This window comes from Diceros bicornis, chromosome 33 (assembly GCF_020826845.1).
Source record: "Diceros bicornis minor isolate mBicDic1 chromosome 33, mDicBic1.mat.cur, whole genome shotgun sequence".
NCBI lineage: Eukaryota > Metazoa > Chordata > Mammalia > Perissodactyla > Rhinocerotidae > Diceros > Diceros bicornis.
In genome coordinates this window covers 20,547,982-20,567,831 of record NC_080772.1, presented here as the reverse complement: position 1 = coordinate 20,567,831, position 19,850 = coordinate 20,547,982, and the positions used below count along the sequence as shown (strand labels likewise).

The 19,850-nt window shown below is 37.4% G+C and overlaps 1 long non-coding RNA gene across 1 annotated transcript in view; it reads right to left on the bottom strand.

Moving 5' to 3' along the window:
* The window catches only part of LOC131396541 (uncharacterized), a 49,439-nt gene extending 30,476 nt beyond the window's left edge, over positions 1-18,963 (bottom strand). The window contains exons 1-2 of the long non-coding RNA XR_009216580.1: positions 18,048-18,963; positions 11,215-11,293 (exon numbers count right to left, since the gene is read on the bottom strand). This is a non-coding gene — a long non-coding RNA (uncharacterized LOC131396541). The remainder of the gene's footprint in view (positions 1-11,214; positions 11,294-18,047) is intronic.
* Positions 18,964-19,850: the final 887 nt, after the last annotated feature.

Below are 19,850 nucleotides of genomic sequence, written 5' to 3'. Positions count from 1 at the left end.
AGGCTGTGAGTCTATGTGACTAATAAACTGTTGTCAATCTCATCTATTCAGTATCAAGTGTCATGTGGTTGGCCATCCACATAACCCTAGAGCAGGAACCCCTCCCTCACTAAAACACTACCAAATCTCAACTAAGATGAAATAGATAATCTATATATTCCTGTGACCATTAAAGAAATTGAAATAATAATTTAAATGCTCCCCAAAATAAATCTTGAGGCTCAGGTGATTTCACTGGAGAATTCTATCACATATTTTTTGAAGAATTATCACTAATTTTACATAATTTCTTCTGGAAAATAGAAGAGGAGGGAACATTTCCCAATTCATTTTATTAGGCTGGTATTCTCTGATACCAAAACCAGACAAAGACATCATGAGAAAAAGAAAGCTACAGATGAATATCTCTCATGAATGTAGACACAAAATCTTAGTTTGTATCCCAAATCTAACAATATATTAAAAGAATTATACATCATAACCAAGTGGATTTTTTCCAGAGAGGTAAGGGTGAAAAAACATTGAAAATCAATGTAATCCACTGTATCAACAGGCTAAAGAAGAAAAATCTTATGATCATATCAGTTGATAAAGAAAAGCATTTGACAAAAGCCAAAACTTTCATGATAAAAACTCTCAGCAAACTAGATATAGAGGGTAACTACCATCGCTTGATAAAGAGCATCTCCAAAAAACCTACAGCTAGCGTTAGACTTAATGGTAAAAGTCGAATTGCTTTCCTCCTGAGATCAGGAATAAGAAAAGGATGTTTGCTCTCACCTTTGCTGTTCAGCGTAGTGCTATAAGTTCTAGCCAGTGCAATAGGAAAGAGAAAGAAAAAAAAAAAAACAAAGAAGGAACACCAATTGGAAAGGAAGAAATAAAATGATCCCTATTTGAAGATGACATAATTGGCTACATAGAATATTCCAAGGAATTTACAAACAAACTCATAGAACTAATAAATGCATTCAGCAGAATGCATTGAATTTGATCTTGCAGAATACAAGATCAACAAACAAAAATATTAATCACATTTCTATATACTAAAAATAAACATCCATAAACTGAAATTAAAAGCATAATACCATTTATAATCACTCCAAAGAGAACAAAAAAAGCTAAGTATATAGTTAAGAAAACATATGCATGATCTATGCTGAAAATTATAAAACCCTGATAAAATAAATAAAACAAGACCTAAATAAATGGAGAAATGTACCATGTTCATGTTATGTTCATGAATTGGAAGACTAAATGTAGTAAAGATGTTCATTCTCCCCAAATTGATCTATAGATTTAATGCAATTCCTATTAAAATCCCAGCAGAATTTTTTTGGAGACATAGACAAATTATTCTAAAATTTATGTGACAAGGGATAGAGTCTACAATAGCTAAGACAATCTTGAAAAAGAAGAATAAAATAGGTAGAGTCAATCTCACCAATATAAAGACTTATGTTGTAGCTACAGTACTCAACAAAGTGTGGTACTGTTGGAGGAACAGACATATAGATCAACGGAACAGAAAGGAGAACCCAGAAATAAACCCACACGAATATGTGCAATTAATTTTGACAAAAGTACAAAAGTAGTTCAATGGAAGAAGGATAGCTTTCTCAACACATGGTGATGGAGCAATTGGACACCCATAAAGAAAAAAATGAAGCTTGACCTAAACCTCACACTTTAAACAAAAATTAACTCAAATTGGATTAAATCTGCAAGTTTAAATGTAAAATTATAAAATTCTTAGGAAAAAGTAAGATAAAATCTTAAGGATTCAGAGCAAGACAAAGAGTTGTTAAACTTGACGCCAAAAGCACAATCAATAAAAGAGAACTTGATAAACTGGACTTTATTCTAAATTTAAAACATTTGCTCAGGGCCGGCCCGGTGGTGCAAGTGGTTAAGTGCGTGCGATCCGCTGCAGCAGCCCGGGGTTTGCCGATTCGGATCCCGGGCGCGCACCACACTGACGCACTGCTTGGCAAGCCATGCTGCGGCGGCGTCCCATATAAAGTGGAGGAAGATGGGCACGGATGTTAGGGCAGAGTCAGTCTTCCTCAGCATAAAAAAAGAGGAGGATTGGCAGATGTTAGCACAGGGCTGATCTCCTCACAAATAGATAGATAGATAGATAGATAGATAGATAGATAGATAGATAGATAGATAGATAGATAGATAAAAAAAATAAAATAAAACATTTGCTCAGCAAAAGACCCTGTTAAGCAGATGAAAAGATGAACTACAGACTGGAAGAAATTGTTTGCAAACCACCTATCCAACAAAGGACTAGTGTGTAGAATATAGAAAGGATTCTCAAAACTCGACAGTAAAAAACAAACAATCCAAACAGAAAATAGGCAAAAGACATGAATAGACAATTTTCCCAGAAGGATATACAGATGGTAAATAAGCACATTAAAAGATGTTCAACGCCATTAGTCATCAAGAAAATACAAACTAAAACCACAATGAGATATCACTACATAGCTATCAGAATGGATAAAATAAAAAATAGTGATAATATCAAATGCTGCTGATGATGTGGAGAAACTGGACCACTCATACATTGCCTGTTAGAATGTAAAATGATACAGCCATTCTGGAAAATAGTCTGGCAGTCACCATGTGATGCAGCAATTGCAATCCTGGGCATCGATCCCAGAGGAATGAAAACATGTCCACATAAAAACCTGTACTGGAAAGTTCATAGCAGCTGTATTCATAATAACCCAAAACTGGAATCAATCCAGATGTGCTTCAACAGATGAATGGCTAAGCAAATGGTATTCCATCCATACCACGGACCACTATTCAAAAATACAAGGAATGAACTATCAATACAAGTGCTAACTTGAGTGAATATCTAGGGAATTATGCTAAGTGAAAAAGGCAAACCTGAAATGTTTCAAACTGTATGACTCCATATTAATGTTTTTGAAATGACAAAACTTAGAAATGGAGAACAGATTAGGGTTAGGGGAGGGGACAGAGGAAGTTGGATTTGGTAATGAAATGGCAACAGGAGAGATCCTCATGGTGAGGGAACTGTTCTTTATTTTGACTGCAGTGATCAATACATGAATCTACATACGTAATAAAATTGTATACAAATGCGCACGCACATAAATGAGTACAGGTGAAACTGAGTAAGTCTGAATAAATTCAACGACAATATCCTGGCGATGATAATGTACCATTATTTGTAAAATGCTAATATTGGGGGAAACTGGGGAAAGTGTACAAAAGATCTTTCTTCATTGTTTTTATAGCTACATCTGAATGTATAATGATCTTAAAAAAGATTTTAATTAAAATAAGTTTAAATAGTAAGTTCAATTAACGTACAACGGATGTAACAGGATTGATTTCTTTTTTTGGATTACTAATTTCAAAATATTGGAATATGAGAAACGTTTACTTTAAAACTACAAACAACATATATTTAAATAGCTCTTCATATAATTTATAAAGCAAGTCATATCCATTACATCATCTGACTCTTATGACCCTCTGAGATAATGCTATTGTTAATTCAATTTTATAGAGGAGAAAATGAAACGCAGAGAGGTGAAAAGATTTGACCATCTCACTGTCAGCAAGCGAGAGTCAGGAGTCTAAAACAACTCTTCTGATCCTGTATCACATCCTCTTATCTCAATAATTCAATCATTTGTTGATGATTCACAAAGACTTTCAGATTTTACACTGCGCCAGGTTCAATAATCATGTTAGTCATGAATAATATTATAGATGGAGAGACTGTAAGAGACTTGGTTTGGATTTTTAGTGACATGTTTTTGATGTCAATGTTCCCTTTCTCAACAAAGCAAAAAGTTTTTTTTAAAAAAAAGGCTTGTTTGAGCTTGCTGCCAATTTGAATAAATAGAATTTTACTAACTAGAAACCTTTAAATATATGTGAACAACCTTCCAGAATAAAACATATTAATGTAAAAAAAGAGAACCATTTTGTAATGAAAAGGAAACTAACATTACGGACCAGGTATGTATGAAGGGCTGTAGACCAATCTGATATGTCATAGAATTTTTGATTTGATGCAGAAATGTTTTTATTCTTGTTCATTCTTGTACTGGAACCTTTGGTTCACAGGTGCTAATTTATTAAAAATGCACAATAGTCAGTGAATCCTCTTCAGGGGGCTATACATTCTGATACATGATAGTGAGCTTTCACTATTCATAGCTATCAGGATATAACTGTATAACTTGCAGCCAAAATAGTTACCAGGAAATATCATCTAAATTTAATCCTGAGCCGGATGACTTGATTTGGTTTCATCCGTGGTTGCATTAGCTAGTTGAGAGCTCATATTTGTGGAGAAACAAAACTTGAATTATATCACTGAAAAGAAAAATGATTACTATCAGCAACAATCTGAGTTATTTCTCGTTTGAATAGAAATCATATATTTGGACATCTGTTAGGATAAAAAGCAATTTAAAAAAATCTTTGAAATACTCTAGTAAATTTTGTATGTTTGCTAAAAGATAAAATCAACACACTTTGCCTTTATTAAAAAATTTCTGTGGAATTACAGCTGAGGAGTGGGGTCATGAGCTAGAAATTACAGTTCAAAGTACCAGAACTAAATTTCTTTCTATCAAATTGAAGTCAGTGCAATTATATTTTTTATTTATTGACACCACAGAACCTTCCAAAAGCATTTGAAGCTGGCAGAACTAAATAACATCTTCACCTTACAAGAGGCATCCATCTGACAACCTCTTGAACTGAATAAATTTGAGAAGAGTAATAAATTTAGAAGTAAAATACAGTCCATACCTGAGTTCACCAAATTAAAGCAGCTTTACTTGGCAAGAGTGCTTTGTACTCATGAATCCAAACAATTGTAAATTTTATAAAAGAGTCACTAGTACCCTCACCACAAAACAAAAACACAGATTTTGAGTCTCGCACAATCTTTCTTCTACAAACGCCCGAGTCCATCTACTCATCTCAGACAGACCTTCTTCAGGTGATGGTGCTTCCTGCAAAGAAAAGCCCAAGTTCACGTTCAGTAACCATGACTATGGCTGTGCAGATCCATGCGCCTATTTGTGGTACAAACACGAGCTGGCTGTGCCGGGAAGGAAGGCCCCTAAAAGCCAGAGGATGGAGTTCGGCTTCCCCCGCAGGGTTTTAATGGTGAAGAAGAGAGGGAAATGCTGTGCCAGTGTTTCCTAACTTTTTATTTGTTCATATTCCTTTGAGAAGCCAATGAAAGCTATGGACACTTTCCCCAGGGGAGGGAAGAAGGCAGATATATCCGTCCATACAAAATTCTTAATGATTGCAAGGCATTCATGGAACCCTAGCATCTCCTTCACCCAGTCCCTCCTGGATCCTGTTGTCATCTGCTGTGCTCACCAGCTCTTGGTCCTGCATTCTTATAACTTTGGAGCCATTAACACTCACCCACCTCCCCTGCCACATTTAGCTCTGCCCTAAGCTTTGTCTTTGCCAGCCTTGGTGGTCTAGTGGTTAAGATTCAGTGCTTCCAATACCCTGGCCTGGAGTTGTTTCCCAGTCAGGGAACCACACCACCCATGGTTGTCATATTGTGGCGGCTGCATGTTGCTGTGACGCTGAAAGTTATGCCAACAGTATTTCAAATACCAGCAGGGTCACCCATGGGGATAGGTTTCAGCAGAGCCTCCAGACTAAGACAGACTAGAAAAAAGGACCTGGGCACCCACTTCCGATAAAATTCGGATACAGCATCAGAAGATGAGAGGATGGTGCAACAAGTTCGGGCAGGGTTCCGCTCTGCTGTACACAGGGTGGCTAGGAGTTAGAATTGACTCGAGGGCAATAACAACAACAAAAGCTTTGTCTTCAATCTTTCCCTTGGTTCTAACAGCTCAACATTAGGACAACTTCAGTAAAAACAGCCTGCATTTTTTTTTTGCAAAGTTTATTATATGTCAAGCACCATATTAAATTCTCAAAAGTATTACACAGAATATGTATTGTGACTTCTGTATTTTACTGATTAGCTAACTAAGCCTGGAGAGGTAAAGTAACTTCCCCAAATCACACAGAGAGCTTCACACCTCGATTGGAACCTAGGTCTATTTGATCCTCAACCTTCACTCTTAATTTCTGTTTTCTGAGCACCTGAATCTATATTTTAACGCTCGGCAGGTACTCTAATTTTCCGGGGAGTGGAGTCTTGTCTTCCTACTTCTTTTGTCACTTAGGCCTTTCCAGGAACTAGAATCCTGCTCTCTGCTGTCAGGTCACCCCTGAGGATGACTGCCTCCTACCAGAACCAGCCCTTCCTGCCCATCCATAGAAACCTAGGGGCTCTGGACCTCTTGAAAGACCATTCCTTGTAAATGAAGCAGCACCCATCTTTAGGGGTTTACATAAAGATTAAATGTTCCCATTTTTCCTAGTTTACAAATTAAATCCTTGAATTTTTTAGAAAAGAATTTTAGTTAGCTTAGCAAATATTTTCAGACACTATTGCTTTTCAGCAATTACTTTGACACTGGTATTGGTTATACTGGATTCTTTTTAAAAAGATATCATATACGATTGTTTCTAAACATTAACATTCCCTCTCCTGAATGCCCAGGTTAAAAATTAGGTTCTTGATTATTTCTTGTTCCACCCAGTTTCCTCATATTATTCCAGTGGGTTTGTCTTTTAAGATCTGCCCATTCATTGTGTTCATTCTTATTCTTTTAGCAGGAAAATCTGATCTATTATTTAACTTATATGCCAAGACCAATTGTCAAAAATTCATATTTAGTCCCAGGGCATATGTTGTTGTTCATGTCTGTGAGCAACTATTGTAACTGTTCAAGCTCAAAGACTGTGTATTTTTACCTACACAGTCTAAAATGAAATTCTTTTTTATTCCCTGTAGCACCTAGTTTAGAGATAAACATACAGCAAGGTTTTGGAATTGAGGTGAAATGAATGCATGCTTCACTAAATATCATTTATTATTCTAGGAATTTTAAAAGAAGATATTACTATTTTAGGTGATGCTGCAGTTTCCAAATGACATGCATTATAAAGTCACATGTGTAGTTATACATGGAAATATTTTTTAAATAACTGTATGCAGTAGAATGTCAAAGAACCCAGAAGGTTTTTTAAATCACATATGTCGAAGACACAATCACCGTAAGTCATTGACATTTCCATTTAAGCCAGTATCTCTAATTAAAGAATAGGTAATACACACATAGTTGCTTAAAAACAAGATAATTGAAAAGGAAAACAAATGTAACACTAGATTATGTGGTATAAATCACAAGTGCCCCAGGCTCAACTGAAAAGCCTTAACAATATGGTGAGTTTTTTTCAAACTCACATGACCGTGATTCTTCTCACTATATATCAGAAATGAATTATTTTATTGGAGGTTCTAGAGATGAGCATTCTACTCTTTTCCATGTTTCGAGGCCTCTTCCACCCCTGCTTTACTTGGGGATATCTTTACAGTATAGCACAGTATTTAAAGCCAGTGACTGGGCCAGCCCCGTGGCTTAGCGGTGAAGTGCTCGCACTCCACTACTGGCAGCCCGGGTTCGGATCCCAGGCGTGCACCAATGCACCGTTTCTCCAGCCATGCTGAGGCCGTGTCCCACATACAGCAACTAGAAGGATGTGCAACTGTGACATACAACTATCTACTGGGGCATTGGGGAAAAAAAGGGAGGAGGATTGGCAATGGATGTTGGCTCAGAGCCGGTCTTCCTCAGCAAAAAGAGGAGGAGTAGCACAGATGTTAGCTCAGGGCTGATCTTCCTCATAAAAAATAAAATAAAATAAAATAAAGCCAGTGACTGAAATGACCAATAACTGCTTAGCTGTGAAGGTTCTCTCTACTCCCTCAGGGTACTTCTATGTGGAAACTGGCCAACACTGCTAGCAAATTATTGGATTGTGCTTGTGTGGACTATTGTGTTTACAACATAATTATTTTTTGGAATTGATTTGTATCATCACTATGAAATGGTGGCATAAAATTCCAAACTTTGTGTTGAGCCTACATTAAGCTTTAATGCAAATAATAGAGGGAAATTGGCTGTAATTGAGGACTACAGCAGGATCAAAATTTGTAAGTTTACAGGTGCTCTTGCAGTGAATATATGAATCTAAAAGTTCCAAAATTTTATCAGTAGGTGAATTTCTGTTAATTTTAGAATACGTGTCTCTATTTTTAACATTATTCCATAATAACATAAATTGTATGATCTTGTTTTACCTAAGTAATCCTGTAATTGAAAATTTATGCAGTTTTTTTGTTTCTGTGGTCTATTTTTATGACCTTAGAACCAAAAGGAGGAAATAAGTGAAGGAAAAAATGTCTAAAGCCTACAGAAAACACTTGTGAATAAATGAGAGCTAAATGATTTACCTCTGCAAGAACCTTTGAGTTTTCTAGTCATTAAATTTCCTCTAAAAGTCATACCTGATGTTTTCCCATTTAGTTAGGTTAATATCAAGTCATAATGTAATATTATCCTTCATCACCCATATGACTAACCCTTTTAGTCAAAACTATCAGATGATGTGGACAAAATTCCTTTAGTTAAAAATTCTCATGTGGAGGGAAAGGCATTTTTTTCCAAAGATAAGAATCGAGAAAGTCTGGCAGACATGAGTTATTCTTGAATATTTGAGGTGCTAGGTTCAAGATCCAAATGATGAGAGTCTTACTTTCTTCATTACACATAATCCAAAGTTAAGGGAGTCAAATAGCTTTCATGACAGACAAAAGCAATTCAGCTTATTGGTTCTAATGTGATGGAGAATAAAAGGATTAAAAATAATAATCAAAACAAAATAAATAATAGTAATGAAAATTAAATTTTACCAAGAGCTTATGAAATCATGCCATTCACTAAATATTTTACATGTTCAAATAATTAAGAACCTTAAAACATAAGTGACAGGGCCGGCCCGGTGGCTTGGCGGTTAAGTGCACGTGCTCCGCTACCAGCGGCCCGGGTTCGGATCCCGGGCGCGCACCGATGCACCGCTTCTCCGGCCATGCTGAGGCCGCATCCCACATACAGCAGCTAGAAGGATGTGCAGCTATGACATACAACAATCTACTGGGGCTTTCAGGGTAAAAAAAAAAGGAGGAGGATTGGCAATAGATGTTAGCTCAGAGCCAGTCTTCCTCAGCAAAAAAGAGGAGGATTAGCATGGATGTTAGCTCAGGGCTGATCTTCCTCACAAAAAAAAATATAAAAAATAAGTGATATATTTATTCTCAGTTTACAGAGATGTTGAAACTAAGGTTTAAAGAATATCCTCAAGGGGGCCGGCCCAGTGGCATAGTGGTTAAGTTCGTGCGCTCTGCTTCGGCAGCCCGGGGTTCGCAGATTTGGATCCTGGGCGCAGACCTACACACCAGTTATCAAGCCAGGCTGTGGCAGGCGTCCCACATATAAAATAGAAGATGGGCACAAATGTTTGCTCAGGGCCAATCTTCCTCAGCAAAAATCGGAAGATTGGCAACAGATGTTAGGTCAGGGCTAATCTTCCACTCCAAAAAAAAATATCCTCAAGAACACACAGCTAACAAGTGGCAAAGTTGGGTCTTGACCTCAGAAACATGTAACCTTGGAGTACATGGTCATATTCATCATGCTATTCTGGCTCCCCAGTAATGAAAACTTTGTAAATGATAACTTTATAGCTTTATTACATTATTCATTCAGCACTTCCTATGTACTGGTCACTCAGTAGGCATTATGTTCATCTAAGTCTAAAGAAGGTACAATTCCATTCAAGAGTCTGCTATTGAACAGAGAAGACTGTCCTCAGCTATGGAAATATAGTGAGAAATAGAAACATATCAACAGGAAATGACAATTTACAGTGAGAGGAGACCATATGAACTTTAATTGCAATCCAACTCCAGCAGTAGTTGCGTTTTATTTCTCGTTTTCTGACTGGCTGCGGGAGAAGAATTTCTGGTCCCTGCATGTAGATGAGAGGAAGCTGGTAGGAGCCAGGAGGCCAGCATCAACCATGTTCAAAAGCTCTAAAGAAAGTGAGACACAGTGTCTCAGAGGACTGAGTGTGAGCAACTCCAGAGTTGACTTTTTCACATCATTATGTTAAAAAAATGGCTAGAAAAACTTATTTTCCCATAAGAGACTCATAGCTAGTGGGCTCACTCCTAGAAGGTTTTGTAAAAATACCAGCCATTCAAAGAGATTGAAAATTCCATTTTAAAAATTATTGATTGTCTAACATGTGCGGGTATTGAGGAAAGAGGAAAATGGAAAAAAGAAAACGTAAAGAGAAAATGAACAAAACACTGTAATAACAGAACTAAATGCCTTAATAGAAGTTAAGCATTATGGAAGGTTGGAAGGAAAACAAGACAGAACGGTTGCCTGAGGTTGTTCAACCTAGAGTGTCTTCACAAATGCCTTGACATTGGTGAATCTATCAAGGTACAGGGCTGACCCTAGAGGAAAACTGGCAAAGCCTTTTAGGATTAATTACTTGATCTTGGCACTGTCTTAGGATTATCAAATTTTGGGGTGCTGACATGCTAACTAAACTCTCAAGGACTGCAAGTCTAAATCAGAATTATAATTTTTATTTTATATGCAAATTTTAATTGCCAAGAAAATAAGATATTTCTATTCCTGATTATAATATTTTCTCCCTGCTGGAACACTATATTTGAAATTGAATTGCTGGAATGTTGTAAGTTTGATTGTGGAGCCTGGGCAGAGGGAGTCATTGCTATGATTTGAGACTTTGATGGTATCAGGCTCTATCTAATGCATCCTATATGCAGTAGAGGAAAGCCAGACTTTGCACAAATTTGTCAAGATACCTCTCCACTCATCAGTGCTGAGACACACAGACAAAAATGTGTCATTTGTTTTAGCTCAAAGTTGGCTAACCAACCTCAGATTGATACAGTCTTTCTGAAACTATGCTAATAGTCTTCATAAGGTACAGTCAAGTTCTGGTTCAATGGTCTTCAATTTCATCATATGCAATGCTACCATTTTATAACAAATATTTGTAATACATATGATCATGAAATGCATAGAAAATAAAGCCAAACCTCATCCAGATTTTTAAATAAACATTTGTTTTAATATACAGTGTATTAATAGAAAATTTGAGGTATGATAAGGCCAACAGATTAGGAAATAATTGCAACTGAAAAGATATTTTGTTACTCACAGTTCCCAAGAAGGGGGGGCCACGGAGGTCCACACGGGGAGGCACCAGCGTTGGTCAGGAGGCAGAGGAACTGGGGGAACTGTGGGCAAGAGCCTTTATTATGGTTTCCACGGTAAGGAATGGGTGAGGCAGAGTAAGCAGGCTTAAGACTGGCTAGTCTGAATAATTTCAGCAGCTGTGAGGCATAAGGCTGTCCCTAGTTGTCTGGTATCTGATTTGTATTTGAAAAACATGGCCACAGTTGAATTCTTTACTATATCTAGGAGTTGGCTAACTCTGGGAAGGGCAGTCCCGCCAGAGTCAGCAAGATCACAGATGTCAAAGCTCCAGAATATAGAAAATAAAAGACATGGTTCATACAACATTATACCCTAAATCTGTTAAAGGAATTTGATTTATAATATGTATTTTAATATACAAATGCTCAGGCATGACTACACTGGAAGATGTAATGAAGTAGTCAGATCTTTGCACAAATAGGTAGAATCACTATGCAAATGACACTTATAAGAGCAACTTAGACTGATGCTGGTGGGGGATTTTGTTTTGTGTGTGGTTGGGGGGTTCGTTTTTGATGACTCAAAAATTCTAATTGGCATTGCAACCAGAGGACTGCCTTCCCAAAAAGGTGAATGATTCTTGGAAAAGAAATACAACCCAACCTTAATTTACATGGTAATGACATTTCTTGAAAATTCAGTACATATTTAATAACAAAATGTTCAAAAACATTTGTCTGTGTGTAAAATTGAGTTAGGTTCTAGGCTCAGATACTAGTTATAAATAGGTTTTCACCTACATTTTTGCCAACAGGGACACTGGCAAGTCATGTTTCAACACAAGAAAATTCTTGATTTTTCCCACACATGCCATTGTCTAGCGTTCCTAGCACCTGCCTGCTAGGTACCAGTGGTATAGTCAGTTCTGCTATAATGTGACATACACACTCCTAAAAGTCACCTGCTATGCAAAATTGTGTAATTAAAAACCACAGGGCTCAGGTAGGGAAAAATGGGGTTAGAGGCACAACACTCAAAAGTTTTGTCAGCACCATGTAAAAAAAAAGGAAGAAGAAGAAACCTGACAAAAACAGTAGCACAATTTTATACATGTTCAGTGGTAATAAGTGTATAAATTTTAGGGTAAATATGGCACTTTTCCCTGCAAAAGTTGGCTTGAGGAAGTGGGTATTGGAAGGGCTGCAGCTTGCAAGTTATTGCAAAGTCCTAGAAGGAGAGTTTTCTGAAAATGGTGAGAAAGTTGTAACACCAGATGTGGATGGTTATAACTCATTGTCTTCTTTTCAGTGATCTTCCTCAGGCTTAAATCCTGGGGCGTGTTTTTTTGCCTTTGAGATGTAGGTCATTCCGAGCATGTGTTTATAATAGATACCTATTTCATCAAAACTGAAGTTTTGGTCCAGCGTGTAATCTTCTTCTTCAGTTAACTTCTGTCTCCTGTTACAGATTTCCCGTCTACATTGGGAGCTTCACCTGGCAGCTCAAGACTTTGGACATTGTAATGATGTTGGAAACCACTAAACCTTGATGCTACTAGCACCAAGAGGAGCGTTAAAAGGATTTGACAATTTCCATTAGGATCCTTGAGTGCTTTCTGTTTTGTAAGCACTACTTGTCATTTTGAACCAGGATGATTAAACAGATTTGGGATGTTGAATAAGTGTTTTGTATACACATATATGTATGTATACATATATATGCACATATATACATACCTACACATATATATACAAATGCAAAAGAATAATAAAGCATAACTTTGTAGGATAACACACATGATAAACTGAGATAGCTGGTAGACATTTGAAGTGTGTGTGTGTGTGTGTGTGTGTATGTGTGTGTGTGTGTTCCTCTGCATCTGGGTTCATCTGAGGGCAGTTTTCTGCATTCACCTTAAAGTTTCCCACGAGTGAAATTTTGCAAAAAGAAAATTCAAAATTCACCTTATGCTCAAATTGTTCCCTAATATTGATTTCTTTGGAATAAATTTACAGTTTCAAAACAAGCATTATAGCAGAAGTGACTGTATGTTCAATCACTGTTATAACAAAAAACATCCCACAAATATTTTAAATCTCTCTGTGGATGAGAACCACTGTTGTAGTTCTCTGTGATTCTGGCTGGGGAAATGTTATCTCTAGAGTGCCTTTGGCATGTTGATCTCATTTATCAGTCTCAAAATACTCATTTACCTTGTTTTCAGAGCTGCCTTCATATACCAAACTATATTGGAGCACAGAAAAGGGAAAAATTAACTCAATTGTAAAAGACCAGAGAAACCTAAATAAGATGAGATGAGCCATGAAAAATAAGTAAGTGTTCTCCAGTCATCCTGAGCAGAGGCCCCAAAGCATGATTTTACTGAACAGAGAGTAGCAAGTAATTGAGTTTGTTAGAATGTGGGCTGTATAGAGGGAGTGGCAGAAAAAGACAAGGGAAATTGTTTGCCATGCTAAGTTCGGACTTTATTTTTGGGTGATAGCCAACCTGTAAAGGCTTGCAAGCTTGCATTTAGAAAGATTAGCTGTAGGGACAGACTGAAGATTATTCCTGCAAAGCTGATGGGATGGTACCTTCCAATCTGTGAACATCAGGAGGTTCTTAAAAATGAAGAGTATAAACCTGAGATAAGGCAAGCATGTGTTTATGAAAAAAATTATGGGAAAAAATAACCACTACTTTTTGTGAATTAACTACTATATGCCAAGCAGTGTCTTGTGCCCTCTGGCATTTTGTTTTTAAGTCTTTATAATGTCCAGATAAGTTTGATCTCATTTGAAGATATTTTTATCCCTATTTTATAGGTGAAAAGACTGAGGTAGCACAGTTTAATTAATTTGCCAAAAATTACACAGTTAGAAAGTGGCAGATCCAGGATTGAGCCTATGATCTGTGATTCCCACCCCCCCTCCCCCGAGCTTTCTTCTAACCATCACCCTGCACTGCCTTTGTTCTGAACAGTGGCAGTGTCTAAAGGGGTGTGTTCTAGGAAGGGGAAGGTCTCCCTATGTGCCGAACTGCCCCAACATTTCCCCCATTGATGTCACTTCTGGCAACATAATTCTTAATAGTGTACCTTTTCACTGTCTAAGGTGTCCCAGTTTGGAGGGAAGAAAGTAAATGGAGATAAACTCTTGTAAAGTTCTTGAATCATTTAGGAATTGGCACAGATATTTACTTAAGGTACAGTGCAATAAGTCAAGGATGCTTATTGAAATGTATATTCAAGGATAACCACTAAAAGCACAAAAATGTAGAACTATAAGTTAACATAGGAAAAAAAATGCAATAATAAAAAATATTTGATTAATCCCAAAAAAGTCAGGAAGGGAGAAATAAAGAACATCAAATAAAGAACAGATGGGACTAGTAGAAAACAAATAGCAAGATGATAGGATTAAGCCAACTATCTCAGTAGTTAATTTAAATGTAAATAGACTAAACACTCAAAACACAAAAATTACTACATTGGATGGAAAAAAAAAAACAAGATCCAACTACGCACTTTACATATACCTTTAAATATAAAGACACAGAAGGGTTAAAAGTAAGCATCACAGTATTGGCACAAGAATGGGCGAGAAAGGGAACTTGAGGAAATGGTATGTTCTGAAAAGACAGCTCTGAGGAATTTTATGTATTAGAAATAAACAAAAGATTCCCACTTAACCTTGAAGGCCGATTTGAACTTGAAGCTCACAAATTTTCAGAACTCAAGTCTAATAATAAGCTCAATACAAAAATACTACTGTAAAGAAAAAATTAAGGATACAAAGTTAAATTAAGACATAATGAGGGGCTGGCCCCTAAATGAAGTGCACGCGCTCCGCTACTGGCGGCCCGGGTTCGGATCCCGGGCACGCACCGACGCACCACTTCTCCGGCCATGCTGAGGCCGCATCCCACATACAGCAACTAGAAGGATGTGCAACTATGACATACAACTATCTACTGGGGCTTTGGGGAAGAAAAAAAAAGGAGGAGGATTGGCAATAGATGTTAGCTCAGGGCCGGTCTTCTTCAGCAAAAAGAGGACGATTAGCACGGATGTTAGCTCAGGGCTGATCTTCCCTGATCTTCCTCACAAAAAAAAAAAAAAAAAAAAGAGGCTTTGGAGTGGGTTCTTAAAAAAAATAAAAAGACATAATGAAAGTATTTTCACTAAAAATTCAAAAGTGGAAACTCAGGCTTCTAACTAATATAGATGTAATTCTCCAAAATACTACGTTGTTCAAACATTTTACAATTTAAATAAGAAACATTTCTGATCACATCTTCACACAGTGCAACCTAACTGTTCTTAGTGAAACTGCCTCACAAGAAAACATAAAACAATGAGCAGTTTATTCAATCTAGTTTTACAACAGCCATGTCATTAAACACATAAAAGGATTTTGCAGCTGCTTAATAATAAGGAATTTATGCTTTTATAGAGATAAAACTATTATCTGGGTTACATTTAGTTTCCCGTCATTCATTTTATAAACAATAAAAGATAATTGAGTTACATTTCAGAAAATATTTCAGTCTCAACTGCATTTTAAAACCTTTCAGTTAAAGATATTAAAAATTTCATAGTTTCTACATATAAGTTGCTAGAATTTATCCACAAGTCATATATTAATTAAATTATCAGAGGCACACAGATTTCTGTGTTGTTGGATGGAGTAATACTGTTACGTTTTCTGAAAACTTTCCATTCCTCAATTCAAGTGAGAAATTGGAGAATTAGATCATTTCTCTTCAGTGAACTTCAGATATGTTTCACAGGAAGCAATAACCAAGAGAACATATTGCAAAATGTCTGCATGTCAGATATTCTCTGTGTGTCACTGACTGAATACCCTGACCAACCATCCACTGAACTTGGGTTTAATACCAAAAGTTGACCTTGACCTGGGCTATTGGCCATAAAAAATGTAAAACACTCCTTAACTCCAAAGCATTTAAGAATATTGCTTCTTTTTGTGTTTGAAAATGGCTATCAACAGCAAAGTCAAAAGAACAGCTATAAGTACTATTTGTACATAGAGACTATCTTCTGATTTGTGGCCATTTGTACCTTAGAGACTATCTTTTTGATTTGTGGCTCTCTACAGAGCTATTATGGAACAAAGTCCACTCATTTCTGACTCTAACTATAGTTTAGGATTATCTCCCTGAAGTTGTTTTCCAGGACCTGATATCTTGATTTGGAAGTTTCTCTTAGACAGAAGTTAAAGCCATATACAGGGCAAGATTCCTGACAAATTAATTTCAAAAAAGAGAGTGCCCCTCTGTGTCCTATCCCATAGAGAGCACAAACAATAAAGACTGAAAAAGGCTGCGGGTGGAGGGATCAGAACAGCAGAGGTCACCTTGGAAAAGGGGACCCAGAGTGCTATGGTGGCATGGGACCCTCTCTTAGGGTCTTGCGTGGGGCTTCATTTTGTTTCAGTGCTGGCACTATGTTCTGTATCCCAGCCTTTTCTGAAGGTCATGGTGTTCTTTGTAATTTGATTCCCAGCTCAGAGCAACACTGAGCATTTTACAAACTGAATAAGAGCAATCTGTGGTCGCTCTATTATCTTGCTGAGGACAGAAAGACAGCACATCACCACAAATCGACCAGGCTGAAGGAGAATATTAGGCTGAAGCAACAAAATGAACACCCTCCACACCAATGTCATGAATAAAGCAAGACAAAACATAATTTCAAAATAATTAAGTTCCATTTGGATTATATCTTTATATGCAAACCAAATAGCATTTCTTTTGGTTATAACTTAGGGGTAAAAAGATGTTGTGTGAGTTTAACAGTGACAAATTCAAATTAACATGTGCATATGTACAATAATCAAAGCCATTTTTCAACCAAGAATGCCTAAGGAAAGATTCTTAGTTATAATACCTTCTGATTTTAAATTTGGTAAATTTCAAACATATTTTCAAACATTTCAAACATGAATTCAGTGTTTAAATTGTATACCTAACATACTCGCTAGAGTTTTTTTTAAAAAGAAAACCATTTTGTGAACCATTAATCAGATTTGTAATATTTTAAAAGAGTAAATCATCTTTTAAAAAATTAAAAAACAAACAAGGCTTCCAGTTTTCTAGATGTCTAACTGGATACGAAATTGAGTAAGGAACTACAGATAGAATACATAAACCATTGAATTATAGCATTGCCAAATATTTTTAATCAAGTTGACATTCTCTTCCTAAATATTTTTGACTCCTTTATCTATTTTTCAGAGTAAAGAAAAAATTATTCAGGAGATGTAGTCTCCTGAAAGATCAGCTTTTGTTTGCATATCACAGAAGCTAGGAGAACCAGAAACTTCTTGCAAAGCATGATGCTCAAGTCCCACGCCTACTCAACTATTCTGACAACAAATATTTACATAATACTTCATTTTTAAGCACTTTATACTCTCCTTCAATCCCTATATTAATCCCATGTGCCAGCTCCTAGTGCTGGTTCCTTCTCAAGATGAGAGAACGGGGACTCAAAAACTCACGCACATTTACAAAGTTACACAGTGTAAGTGAGATTTGGATTCAGGCCTTTCAACTGACCCTAGTGTTTGTCAGGTAAAATTACCTGACAAAATTATTTATGAGATTCTTTGATAAACCTCAATTCTGTGTTATGAGGCAGACACCAATTCCTATTTTGCTTCACTTTGCAAAATGGACAGAAACGCCCTGGAAGTCATATCATTATAATGAATTATACATCTGTCTATAGTCAAATTTGAATGGACAAACCTCAATTATTAGCCTTGAGCCATGAAGACAAATGTTTTTTGCTGTCATTATTTTGCATACCGTAATTAAGGATGGAGAATTCTCTCCTTTGTAACTTCCATGGTACAGGAGGCAGTAGTTAGGCTTCTCTGTATAAACAGATAACTGGAACACGATGTGATGGATGCCAAAGGTGACCTGTGTACAAAGCAATAAAAGAATATAGGTGCAGAAATAGAACATTCTATATGAAGATAAGAGGAAAGAAAACTCAGGGAAATCTATGGAATAGCTTGCCCACACCCACCGAAAGAAACAGACAATAAAACCATCCCAGCTGCAGACAATGGGGCGGAATCTACAGCTGCTGCTCCTCTCTTCCCCCTGCTCTGAGGCTCCTGAAGGCAAAAATAAATAATACCTAGCTATGCTGCTGCCAAATTTTTTCAAAGAATCCTGAAAAACAGAAATCTTATGTAAAATAATATCCACAAACTATTTGTAATGAAAAGGACCTGGGCTCTGTCACCCAACTCCTTCTTTTTGAAACCACTCCCCTTGGGAAGGAACAAAGGAAATAACCCTCTCTCTCTTTTTAAGCCATACCTGTTGAGGCTCCTCTAGCTGGTTTCTGCTAGAGCAGAATCTGGTCTCACTTGTTTGAGACAGGTGGCTATTTGGTTGTGTCCAAGAGTAGTTACCATTTAATCCAAACCAATTATTACTAATGAAGTCTGTATGTATATATTCACTTGTTCTCATTTCTCCAGGAAACATAAAATATTCCACAGTTTAAAAAAAATTCTAATAAAAATAGCCAGAACTACGTGACAGCTTCCCAAAACAAATAAATAAATAGAGACAGATAGACAGACAGACAAAGCGGTCTCTTGAACTCCGTAGTTACACTTCATAAGGGTGGAAATCTAAAATGGCCGGAGTTGCGCCCTCAAACTAGTCACGGAATCTACAGCATTGTTCTGCGACACAAAAAATATTTTCCAGGGCCGACCCAGTGGTTTAGCGGTTAAGTGCGCGTGCTCCGCTGCTGGCGGCCGGGGTTCGGATCCCGGGCGCGCACTGACACACCGCTTCTCCGGCCATGCTGGGGCCGGGTCCCACGTACAGCGACTGGAGGGATGTGCAGCTATGACATACAGCTATCTACTGGGGCTTTGGGGGGAAAATAAATAAATAAAATCTTTAAAAAAAAAAAGAAAATATTTTCCTGTTGCTTCAGAAATAAAGGGAATGAAAACTTGCCTGTGGTTCAGTGCCCACAACATTTTCAACACCACAGTGAACACGCGTCTTTCTAGGCACCATCTGCAGACAGCCTAACCATCCACAGAAGTGCTGCTAGACTGCCAGCAGTTGCCTCCGGTCTCCCGCATCTCTGCCTTTCCTGGGAGACAGCCAGTCCTCTAGACGACTACTCCTAAGGAACCTGGAATTTAGATTCCACTTCCCTAGGAAGCAGGAAATTGATTTCAATCAGCACTCCAAGTCCAAAACCAAATGATGTTTGATAAACTGTCATGAATGAGGGGGACACCAGTGACATCTAAGTGTGGTAAAAGCTTAGAAAGAAGCAAGGATGGAGCGCACGTGCAGAGAAATCTTTGAGAGTTTACATGGGGGCAAAGTCTACAAAAAGGGAACAGAAGTGACTCTATCTCTCAAGGACAAAAGCCACAGAGAAAGGTGGGGGCAAAGATGGGAATGACGAGAAAACAGAACTAAGATCCTTTTGCTCCCAACATCAGAAATCGGCAACAGCTTCACGTGGCGTCTTAAAGTATTGGAGAGCCACTGTTGAGATCACTTAGAAACATGCCTGGGGCCGGCCCGGTGGCTTAGTGGTTAAGTGCGCACGCTCCGCTG